This window comes from Schistocerca piceifrons, chromosome 1 (assembly GCF_021461385.2).
Source record: "Schistocerca piceifrons isolate TAMUIC-IGC-003096 chromosome 1, iqSchPice1.1, whole genome shotgun sequence".
NCBI classification, from domain to species: Eukaryota; Metazoa; Arthropoda; class Insecta; order Orthoptera; family Acrididae; genus Schistocerca; species Schistocerca piceifrons.
The window spans coordinates 956,265,429-956,275,973 of NC_060138.1; positions in this window are offsets into that span (position 1 = coordinate 956,265,429).

A 10,545-nucleotide genomic window follows, 5' to 3' on the forward strand; every position below is an offset into this window, starting at 1 on the left:
ATTGTATCAAGAAACTGATATTAGACAATCTTTTTTACCAAAAAATGTAAATCATGTCTTTGTGTAATAATGTGGTGCAGGTTTGCAATATTGGCCCGTGTGACAGACCACAGTGTGCAGAAGCTGTAAGTTATATTCTTGTGTGAGTTTGTAATTCATAAATTGTGGGTTTATAGAATACAGTACATCGAATACTTTATTTGAACATTCAAAACGACACTCAGTTTTTGTGAATGATCCATTGTTTTGAGTGCTATAAAATACTTTAATGAAATTTGCACATATTCCTAAACGATGTTATTATTTTACTTTTCACTGAAAACACTCATGGTTAACTTTCCCCAGTGAAAATGGACAGGGCATATAGCAGGGCCTGTGGCTGGGCATTGCCATACGGAAAACGTGCCTCAGTTATACTTTAGTGGACTGTTTGGGATTTACAAACTGTGTATTATGCTATCTGTGAACTTTGGATAAACGCTAAATTTATTTTGTATGTTTTCCTTATTTTCTTTGGAAACACTCAACAATCTTGTTGAGCAACAGTAACAGTTACCTGGTCAAAAGTCATTAATTATGTTAGCAGGCTTTCAGCATTGGAGGAGAGTTAGGGTTTAAATATTCGATTAATAACTTACGACTGCGGGAACCAAACTGCAGCTATCTCGTACAACAGGACTTCCCTGTCAGAAACGCTAACTCTATGGAGAAAAGAGGCGCAAGGGTTTGATCGATCTGTTCAGAAAGGTTTCGAGATCTTCACCCCTGCAACAGCTTCGCCTGTAGCCCTTCTGAGATCGTCTTCCTGTGCTCAGGCAGTAGCCATACGACACAGCGACGAGGAAATGACCAGATATCAGTTTTCACATAGGGTTGTAATGCATCGGTAACCATGTCAAAGGGAAGGGAGTGGAGTAATGCTCCCAGCATAACGCTTCACTGATAGCTTCAAGTAATATAGTCACTATGAAATCCAGTTCTTGGAGCATCAGGTACTAATATTTTCTTTCATTTTGTAACCGGAAATGCATATCCTCCTATTTACATCTTTTGCACTGCAAATATTTTTCCTTATTTTGTTACCTGAAGAGATGACATTTCTGTGTATTTATATATTGTAATTGTTTTACTATTTGTATGTATTTATTTATGCATTTATGTCGATGTATAATTGGTTTGTTTTGTAAATATTATTTATGTTTTTACGCTGGGTCTGGCCTAGGGTAAACTATGCTATCGGACGATTACATCGATAGGTCGTGTGGAGAACCAAAGTGTGTAGGATCTTTGGGAGTGTTAACTCTGCCGGCCGGAGTGGCCGAGCGCTTAAAGGCGCTACAGTCTGGAACCGCACGACCGCTACGGTCGCAGGTTCAAATCCTGCCTCGGGCATGGATGTGTGTGATGTCCGTAGGTTAGTTAGGTTTAAGTAGTTCTAAGTTCTAGGGGACTTATGACCACAGCAGTTTAGTGCCATAGTGCTCAGAACCATTTGAACCATTTTTTTTAGTGTGAATTCTGCCACGTGGAGCGCGGGCAGAGCAGTGGGAGTCTGGCTGGGGTGGTGCAGTGGAGCAGGTGTGTTGTGTGACGCTCCCGACAGTTGCCGCGCTTTCGGGGTTGGGCAGCATGTAATTGTGCTCGACTTGCTATGATAGTTTCTGACACGGTGTCGCGGACGGGAAGCATTAGCTGGCGCACATCAAGAGCCCGTTTCGCCTGGTGACCATGTCGAGAAGAAGGCGCGCCAACATTCAGCTTCTGCAACAGCGACGGCCGACAATGAGTGACTGTCGCCACCTCCTCGATCGACGGCTTCAAACCTTCAATCAAGCAACAGGGAAGACTGGAAGCACGTAAAGTTTTAGAACTGTATGGCAGACCTCAGCATTTCAAACTGATCCATTTTCATAACTAAATGACAGCAATGTAGCATGAACCTTTGTTGCTCATTGTCCCAATTGCATTAGCAAGCAGGGTCCCTTCCTTTTCCGGAATGAACCCGAGTGTCGTTGAAATTCAAACGCCAGCATCATTAGATTTCACTGCTTTCATTTCAAAGTTCATAGCTGGCTACAATATTTAGATTACACAAGCACAAATTAAGAGTGCGAGTTTTGTTACCGCATTTTAGCTTACCTGTGACTGTAGCTCAGCTTGGTACGTACTAAATTTTACTATTGTTAATTGTTCAGAATCATTTAATTCAAGTTCAAAGATAAATCTCTTATATCTAAATTGCGTAGATTCAAGTTGCTTTTGAAATGATTGTTGAGGTAGTCCAAGACTAACCGTATTTTACTGAATTTCGATGTGGTTCAGAAAGAAAGCTCACTATTAACTTCAGTCACTAAATTAACTTTCGATTTTCCGGTTTTATTAATTCTTTTGCTAAATTAAGTCAGAGTGTAACGAAATTTATTACTTCTGACAAATTTTCAGTTTTCACACTACACGTGTCAACTTTCAGTTGCCACACTTCTAGTGCTAATTATATGTGTAATAACCTTTCTTTTTCAGTTACTGTAGTAATTGTCCTTAGGACTGGCGACCGTAATTTCCCCCGAAATTACGCACATTTACTTTCTTTATTAACTTTACCCCTTTTCAAAATTAACTTCCACCAGTTTCATTTGCATTTTTCCTTTTCATTTAGATGTAACCCTTTCCTTCCTCTATGCCGACAGATTAACTTTGGTGACGATTGCTTGCCCCAAATTTCCATTAGGTACATGCGGTTTAATTTTTCACTGTCATTAAGGTCGATAAGTGAGGGGGAGGTTACACGTGGCGACCTGGTGACAGGACAATCTTCGGATTTGAGGTTGCTCTGGACACGAATTTTGCATTGTGCAAATCTTGTAACAAAGTACTGGTTGCAAAATGGTCGATACGTCAGCGAGAATATTAGTGTGAGGAATCCTAATTAGATTTGAGATTTGGCATTTATATTGAAAATTATTAAAATGAGTGAAGGCAACAATTACCAAAATTTGGTACACTTGGATACGGAACAATCGGTCGAACAGTGGGAAACGCGCACCTCGGTACCCATTGTTCAGGGGCAGCCGAAACGCAACAAAGAGCAGAAATGGAATTCCAAACTTTAGAAAATGTTTCGGAATCGGAAGTGAAAATCAAATGTGAATCCCTTGATGACGAATACGGGGGGACAATTAAAGAGGAAGTCGCTACGGAAGTAAAACCGGTAGTTTCCTGGAATTTAACTGATTTATCGAATGTTTTGATTAACGAAATTATGAGTCAGTCAGAAAAAATTGAACGGAAGCTAGACAATCAGAACAAAGCTATTAATGTTGTTAACAACAATGTTGGAGTTGTTAACACAAAAGTTGATAAAATCAAAGAAGATATTGTTGTGATTAATACCGAAGTCGGTAATCTTAAACAGGAAATGATAGGCGTTCAGGCGGAAGTTGCGAGCATAAATACTCGTTTTTATTCCGAAATTAGCAGAATCGAGAAAAGTGTAGGAGAAGCAGTAGCTCCGATCATCGAGAATCAGGTGACGGAACAAATTCAATTAGTGAAAAAAGAGGATCAAAAGGTGGAAACTTTAAAGGCTTTAGTATCAGAAGTAGACACCAAAGTGACGAAGCAGGCTAAGACCTGCGAAGAAAAAAAAAGGGAAGTAGAAACGCTTGCGACAACCACTTGTCAAGTAATTACGAGAGTGTCGGAATTAGAAACTTGACGAAAAACAGAGCTATGTGCCAATTTGTGCACATAGTTCGGAATTGTTGACGAAAGAGGAGCAATTCGACTCCTTGAAAAAAGGCGGTATACACGCGACGGATTTCATTAAAAATTGTGAAATAGTTTTAGCCAGATCATGGACTAATGAGAGAAAAATTAATGCGGTTATTGATGTGTTGGCTGGTGTTGCCAAGCGTTGGGGCTTAAACCTCAACATTAGCAACCTGACTTTTGACGAGTTTAAAAATTTGTTTCTGGCTGAATACTGGTCAGAGCGAAAACAGCAAACTGTCTGGCGCGAATTTGTTGTATCGAGGCCTTTGGATGCGAATTCGCGCGGCTCGATGAAGGAGTTTTGTGAGGGCTGGATCCGCAAGTTGGAATATTTGCGTGATCGCCCCACGGAATCCGAAATAGACTGGGAACCCTACAACAAGCTTCCAGATGATACAAAACGCTACATAGGAAGCAATTAGAGGACAATCAATGATTTCCTGGAAAGAGCTGAGGACGAGGACAATTGGCGCAATAATCGCGATAGTGGTAGAGGCCGTGGTAACAACAACGGGTACCACAGCAACCACAACAACGATAACCTTGGGAATAATGCATACCGCAACCATGGCCGCAATAAGAATAATGGTTCGGACCGTAATAACAATCGGTACAATGCAAATAATAACAGGAATGACGGAAACCAGTATCATACTAACGTGATACGGGCTTCAGAGAATAGTTATAACGCCAGAGGGTGTGACCAGCCCCCTCAGCAGTATCTGGGGAGCGTATCTGCTGGGACGAGACTGGGAAACCAGTAGCCGCGCCGGTGAGGGGCCGACCGGGCGTGGAGAAATTTTGGCGGCCGAATAACAGGAGAAAACCCAGGTGTCGTCAATATGAAAATTCCGTGTGGAATAATCAACGGCGGGAGAGTGTGCCAGTGTTAGGAGAAAGGAGTGCGCCCACAAGTAGTAAATCAGCTGTAGACACGGCGGTAGAAAATACATTCACTGTCAGTGAGAACAATTTAAGTAGTGTTCCGGAAAACGATTATAAAGTGGCAGCTGTAACACCCACAGCGGAAATGGAGATAGGGTTTAAGAATGATTCGCAATTGTTGAGAGAAGGTCAGATGTCAGATAACACGTCCGTCATCGAGCGAGGGGATGCAGTGAGGGATGAGGTCTGGTTAAGGCAGTTCGGTCGCTTATACGACGAACTAAGAGATTATAGGGGCCTGTATGGGAGAAGTGTTTATGGGGAGCGCGGGCAGGATTTGCCGCGTCTCGTCCCGCAGGAAGGTGGTGTTTGTGAAGTGATAGAAAGTTCTGGCCCTAACCGGCAGACTTTACCAGAAATAGTTGATGTTAATTGGGGGCACGAGCAAGATGCGTCGTGTTTCGTCCCGCCAGAGTTGGATGTTGAAGTAGTAACGGAAAGTTCTGGCCCTGACCGGCAGACTTTACCGAAAGTTATAGTGGGAGAAGTGGGCGACCCATCCGACGCAAAACTCCAGTTTAAACATTGCGAAAGTATTAAGGAGAAATATTAAGAGAATTTTAGTGACAGCCGGACACGATTGGTAGAAAAGCACGTAGATTACAGCGTGTATGAGGTTAGAACTGACGTTACACGGTCGGACGATAGCAGTGTGGGTTGAGCAGATCCAGAGGAAGTAATTGCAGATACTACTGGGCACATTCCTCCAGGTAGATTGGCAGATGAGATCAATCTGGCCAAAGATGAATCAACGAAGGTGACAATTAGTGAATTGATAGCAAAGCAACACTCAATAGTTGACGAGTTACAGGAAAAGGTTTCGGTATTGGAGGCGATGCTACAGATTAAGCCTCAGGACAAACGTGTTGAAATTAAAACTGTATGTGAACAGAGGCTGAAAAAGCCGCCAGATAAGCCGCATTTAGGATCAAAGCCAGATGGTTTTTTCTGGAATGACCTGGATATAGACGAGGATTTACTGTGGGAAACTAAAGAAACAGTCGAGGACAAGTGTAGACAGATAGTAGTGTCTGTTAATATTCACGACCTACAACTAAACGTGTTGATTGACACCGGCGCAGAATTGGGTGCTGTATCTGGGAATATATTTCAGTTACTGAAAGACAGACCTGGCATCAAATGATTCAAATGGCTCTGAGCACTATGGGACTCAACTGCTGTGGTCATAAGTTCCCTAGTACGTAGAACTACGTAAACCTAACTAACCTAAGGACAGCACACAACACCCAGCCATCACGAGGTAGAGAAAATCCCTGACCCCGCCGGGAATCGAACCCGGGAACCCGGGCGTGGGAAGCGTGAACGCTACCGCACGACCACGAGATGTGGGCAGACCTGGCATCGTAGTTATGCCAGTAACAGGAGTGAAAATTATCGGTGCTACTGGGAAGGCCAGTAAACCGGTCACAAAACAGATTTTTGTCAACTTCGGGATATGTGGGGCACGATTTGAACAAGAGTTTGTCGTCGTGCCGGACTTAACTACGGAAGTAATTATCGGGTTAGATTGGCTATTAAAGTACCGTGCAGTGATTAATTGCGAAAGCAAGACTTTGACATGTACGTCACAAGATAAAACAATAGTAGTTAGTATTGACGAGGCAGGAGACGGTGTGCATAGGCAATACCAGCCTATATACATTGTTAACTGGCCGGATGCTATTGACGTAGGTATGAATTTGAACTACTGTAATGTGAGGAATCTCGGCATTGACAATAGTGTAGAAAGTGAATTGGAAAGTATTGTAGACGGTGTGTCAAACGTAACACAAGAACAAAGACGAGGCCTGTATGAAGTAATAATGAGGAATAAGAGTGTGTTTTCAGACAAACCGGGACTTGTGGAAGGATATAAACGCAAGTTGCATGTAATTCCGCATGAACCATTCTTCGTGAGACCGTATGCTATACCGCTGTCCAAAAAGGAAGCGGTTCGACGGGAGATAGATAAGATGATCGAATGGGGAGTGATTGAATGAAGTACGAGTCCATACAATAACGGTTTGGTCCTTGTAGCAAAACGGGATGGTAGTGTGCGTATTGTGATTGGCGCACGCACGTTGAATAGGGTCGTACAACGTGAAACAGACAGACCAGAGAGTATGGAGGAGATTTTGCAACGTTTTCATGACGTTAAGTTCATGACTAGCCTCGATCTGACGGCTAGTTACTGGTAAATAGAACTCGAAGAAGAATCTAGGTCATACACCTTCTTCTTGTTTGCGGGCGGGTGTTATCAGTATAGAGTACTGCCGTTTGGACTTAATATATCTGTGTCCATATTCATCAGGGCCCTAGATAAAGTGCTAGGACCGGCTTTGAGTTCAAGATTAACTGTATATGTTGACGACCTATTGTTGGCCAATGCTACTTGGCATGACCATTGTGACCTGTTAGATAAGTTTTTAGAGCATTGCGCCGTGGCGGAATGACTCTAAAGCTAAAGAAATGCGAATTTGCGAAGCAGTAACTGCAATTTTTAGGGCATATAATTACCACTGCTGGTATTACGAAGGACCCAGAAAAACTGGAGGCAATAAGGAATTGTCCTCCACCCAAGTCTAGGAAATAGTTAAAAAGTTTTCTAGGGCAAACAGGATTTTACCGTAAATTTGTAAAAGGACAAGTGTTTAATGATGAAAATTTGAATAACCTCTTACGCAAAAATGTTCCGTTTGTGTGGACCGACGGGTGTCAGGCCGCTTTCGAGAGATTAAAAGACGAGTTGTTAAGATCTAACATACTATTTCATCCTGATTTATTGCTACCCTTCCATCTGGGAACGGATTCGTCGAATTACGGGGTGGGGGTAGAACTATTCCCAGAAGTTGGTAAAGGAGAGGGTAAGGAACACAGGACGATAGCGTTCGCGAGTCGAACTTTATGAAAAAGTGAGCGAAACTACACGATTTATGAGAAAGAGTGTCTCGCTATCGTGTGGGGATTCAAGAAGTTCAAGGGTTACCTATGGGACCGTAAGGTGATTATTCATACGGACCATAAGGCGCTCACTTATCTGAAGGATTGTAAACTAGTTTACGAAAGACTGACTAGGTGGTCGCTGTATTTACAGCAATTTAACTATGACATCTGTTACGTAAAAGGGACCGACAATTGCGAAGCGGATGCGCTGTCGCGGTTGCCCGAGTCTAATCAAGATGTATTGAAAGATGAGTCAGATGGAGTGGTGAAATTATACTATTTTAAAGAAGTTGAGGGACGCAAATTAATAGTGAACATCTGTAAGAATCTACGTCGTCATCAGAACGAGGATGGTTGTTTAAAAATGGTGAAAACCCGATATGACGAAAGGAGTCCAGAAGGAGAGAAATTAAGGAAATATTACAAGATATACGATCATATCATGTACATACATAAGGGTGAAGATAGTAATATTTGGCGGGTATGCTGGCCCACCAAATACGTCACGGAAATAATAGCCTAATACCATTTGGCGTACAGTCACTGTGGACCAAAGAAATGTACGGAAAAGCTTAGTGAAGTAGTGCATTTTAACAACATGTTAAAACGCGTTACTGACAGAGTGAAAACTTGCGATTTATGTCAGAATGTGAAGGTTACCAACTGTACAAGTCGTGGTCCTATGCAAAGTATAAGGCCTGACGACACCTTTGAATTACTGTGCGTGGACTTGTACGGACCTATGCCCAAGTCATCAGGAAACTTTGCCTACATTTTAGTAGTGCTAGAAGCTTTCTCCAAGTTCATCAAACTATACCCGATTAGGAAAGCTACAGCCAAAGCGGTCTATAGCAAGCTTGTGAACGATTATTTTGTTCATATTGGTAAGCCCAAGGCGATTCTATCAGACAATGGGGCACAATTTACTTCTAAGTTGTGGAATGAAGGCATGGAAAGTAATGGGGTCGAGGTGATCCATATATCAGCTTATTGTCTGGCTGGAAATCCCGCAGAGAGGTATATGCGCGAGCTAGGCCGACTCTGCCGTACCTATTGCCATCACAACCATAGGGCATGGGGCAAATATATAGCAGTAATTGAGAGAATTTGGAACACCATGAGACATGAATCTACGGGATTTTCTCCAGAGGAAATCCTGTTGGATGACAGAAGTAAAAGTTTAGTGGAAGAGATAATCAAATTCCCTCCACGGATTGACATTAGTATTGGTGTGAAAAAAGATCGTTTGCAAGAAGTAATGAATCTAAAAGCCGATGCTCGCATACGTCGTCATGACGCTAAAGCGCGTTTTGCTAAGTTTGCAATCGGAGACTTAGTACTTGTAAAAGCTCATGAGAAATCGAGCGAGATAGACAATGAAATCTCTAAATTTACGTTTGCTTATAATGGACCATATAAAGTCATTGGTATACCTCGCACAAATGCTTATTGCTTAGAGTATCCAAGCTCTGGAAAAGTATTAGGTATACGGAACATAGTAGACTTGAAATTGTACCAACCTAGGATTGATTAATACTACAGAATGGGTAATTTGTACAGTATGTAAATATTGAGTGTAAGATTTAAACGATTTGCTAGATTGCCATGCTTTTGCCTGACCATGAGGACATTAAAGAAGTTGTAATTAATAAGTAATTAATTTTTACTAAATGATTTAAGAGAGAGTGATTATTTATCAACTGAAAAATCCAAGCCGCTAGTTTAAGTTTTCAGCTGAGTCACAGTAGATTAAGCAATGTAAATATGATTTTGTAACTAGCTGTAAGATTTCATGAATATGTATTTTACTAGTCATTACCGATGCACTTAGACGCTGTTTTAAGTTTCAGGCTAGTACATGCGTGTGATGATGGACAGTGTTGAGTTTTCCACTGTGAGATTAATTGAGATTCCACTTGAGATTAATCGGGAGTGGGTTTTTCCGAAAGAAATCAGTGAAACGGACGTTCTGGAAATACCGTTACAAGGGCGAGTGAGATCAAGCGTGCCGCACAGGCGGGCGCAACAATACTGGCGAGACGGAGCCGCTGTCAGCTCTTGTGCCGCTGTCGGCATTCTTTGTAGTTGCGGGTACGGAAGGCGGAATTGTTTTTCTTCCTGGACAGCTGATGTGAAAGAATTCTGCTGTCAATATTCATGTTTTTGTCGATCTGTTGTATATCATTTCCTTGTTAAGCGTTAAGTGGACTCTCATGATGAGAATATTAATTATGAAAAGGTTATATAAAATGTGTATTCTATGTAATTAATTATTAATTTGCGAATTTTGATATATCTGTTTTTTATGATCATGTACTCTGATTAAGTTTGTAAATAGTCGTACATTTCTTGATGCTGTTAAGAATTTTGATTTTTTGAATAGCTAAACCATTTTCTATGTTTTCTATGAATTTTAATATGTTGTCAACCTGTTTTCTTTTGTGTAAGATGACAGAGTGGAATAAGATTAGGAGTGTCTCCACTCAATTATTATGGTCTAAAAATTGGTTTATGTTTAATTAGCCTATTGCTAAATTTCTTAATGTTTTGAGCATATGCATTTCCGCTGTTTTTTTTTTTCCTTTTTGGGACATTTTCTGAGTCTGTTTATGTTACACGAACATCCTCAGACAATGTGGGGCACGTGTAACGCCGGAAATGCATTTCCTCCTATTTCCATCTATTGCACTGCAAATTTTTTTCCTTATTTTGTTACCTGAAGAGATGACATTTCTGTGTCTCTATATATTGTAATTGTTTTACTATTTGTATATATTTATTTACGCATTTATGTCGATGTATAATTGGTTTGTTTTGTAAATATAATTTATATATTTGCACTGCGTCTGGCCTAGGGAAAACCATGCTATCGAATGATTACATCGG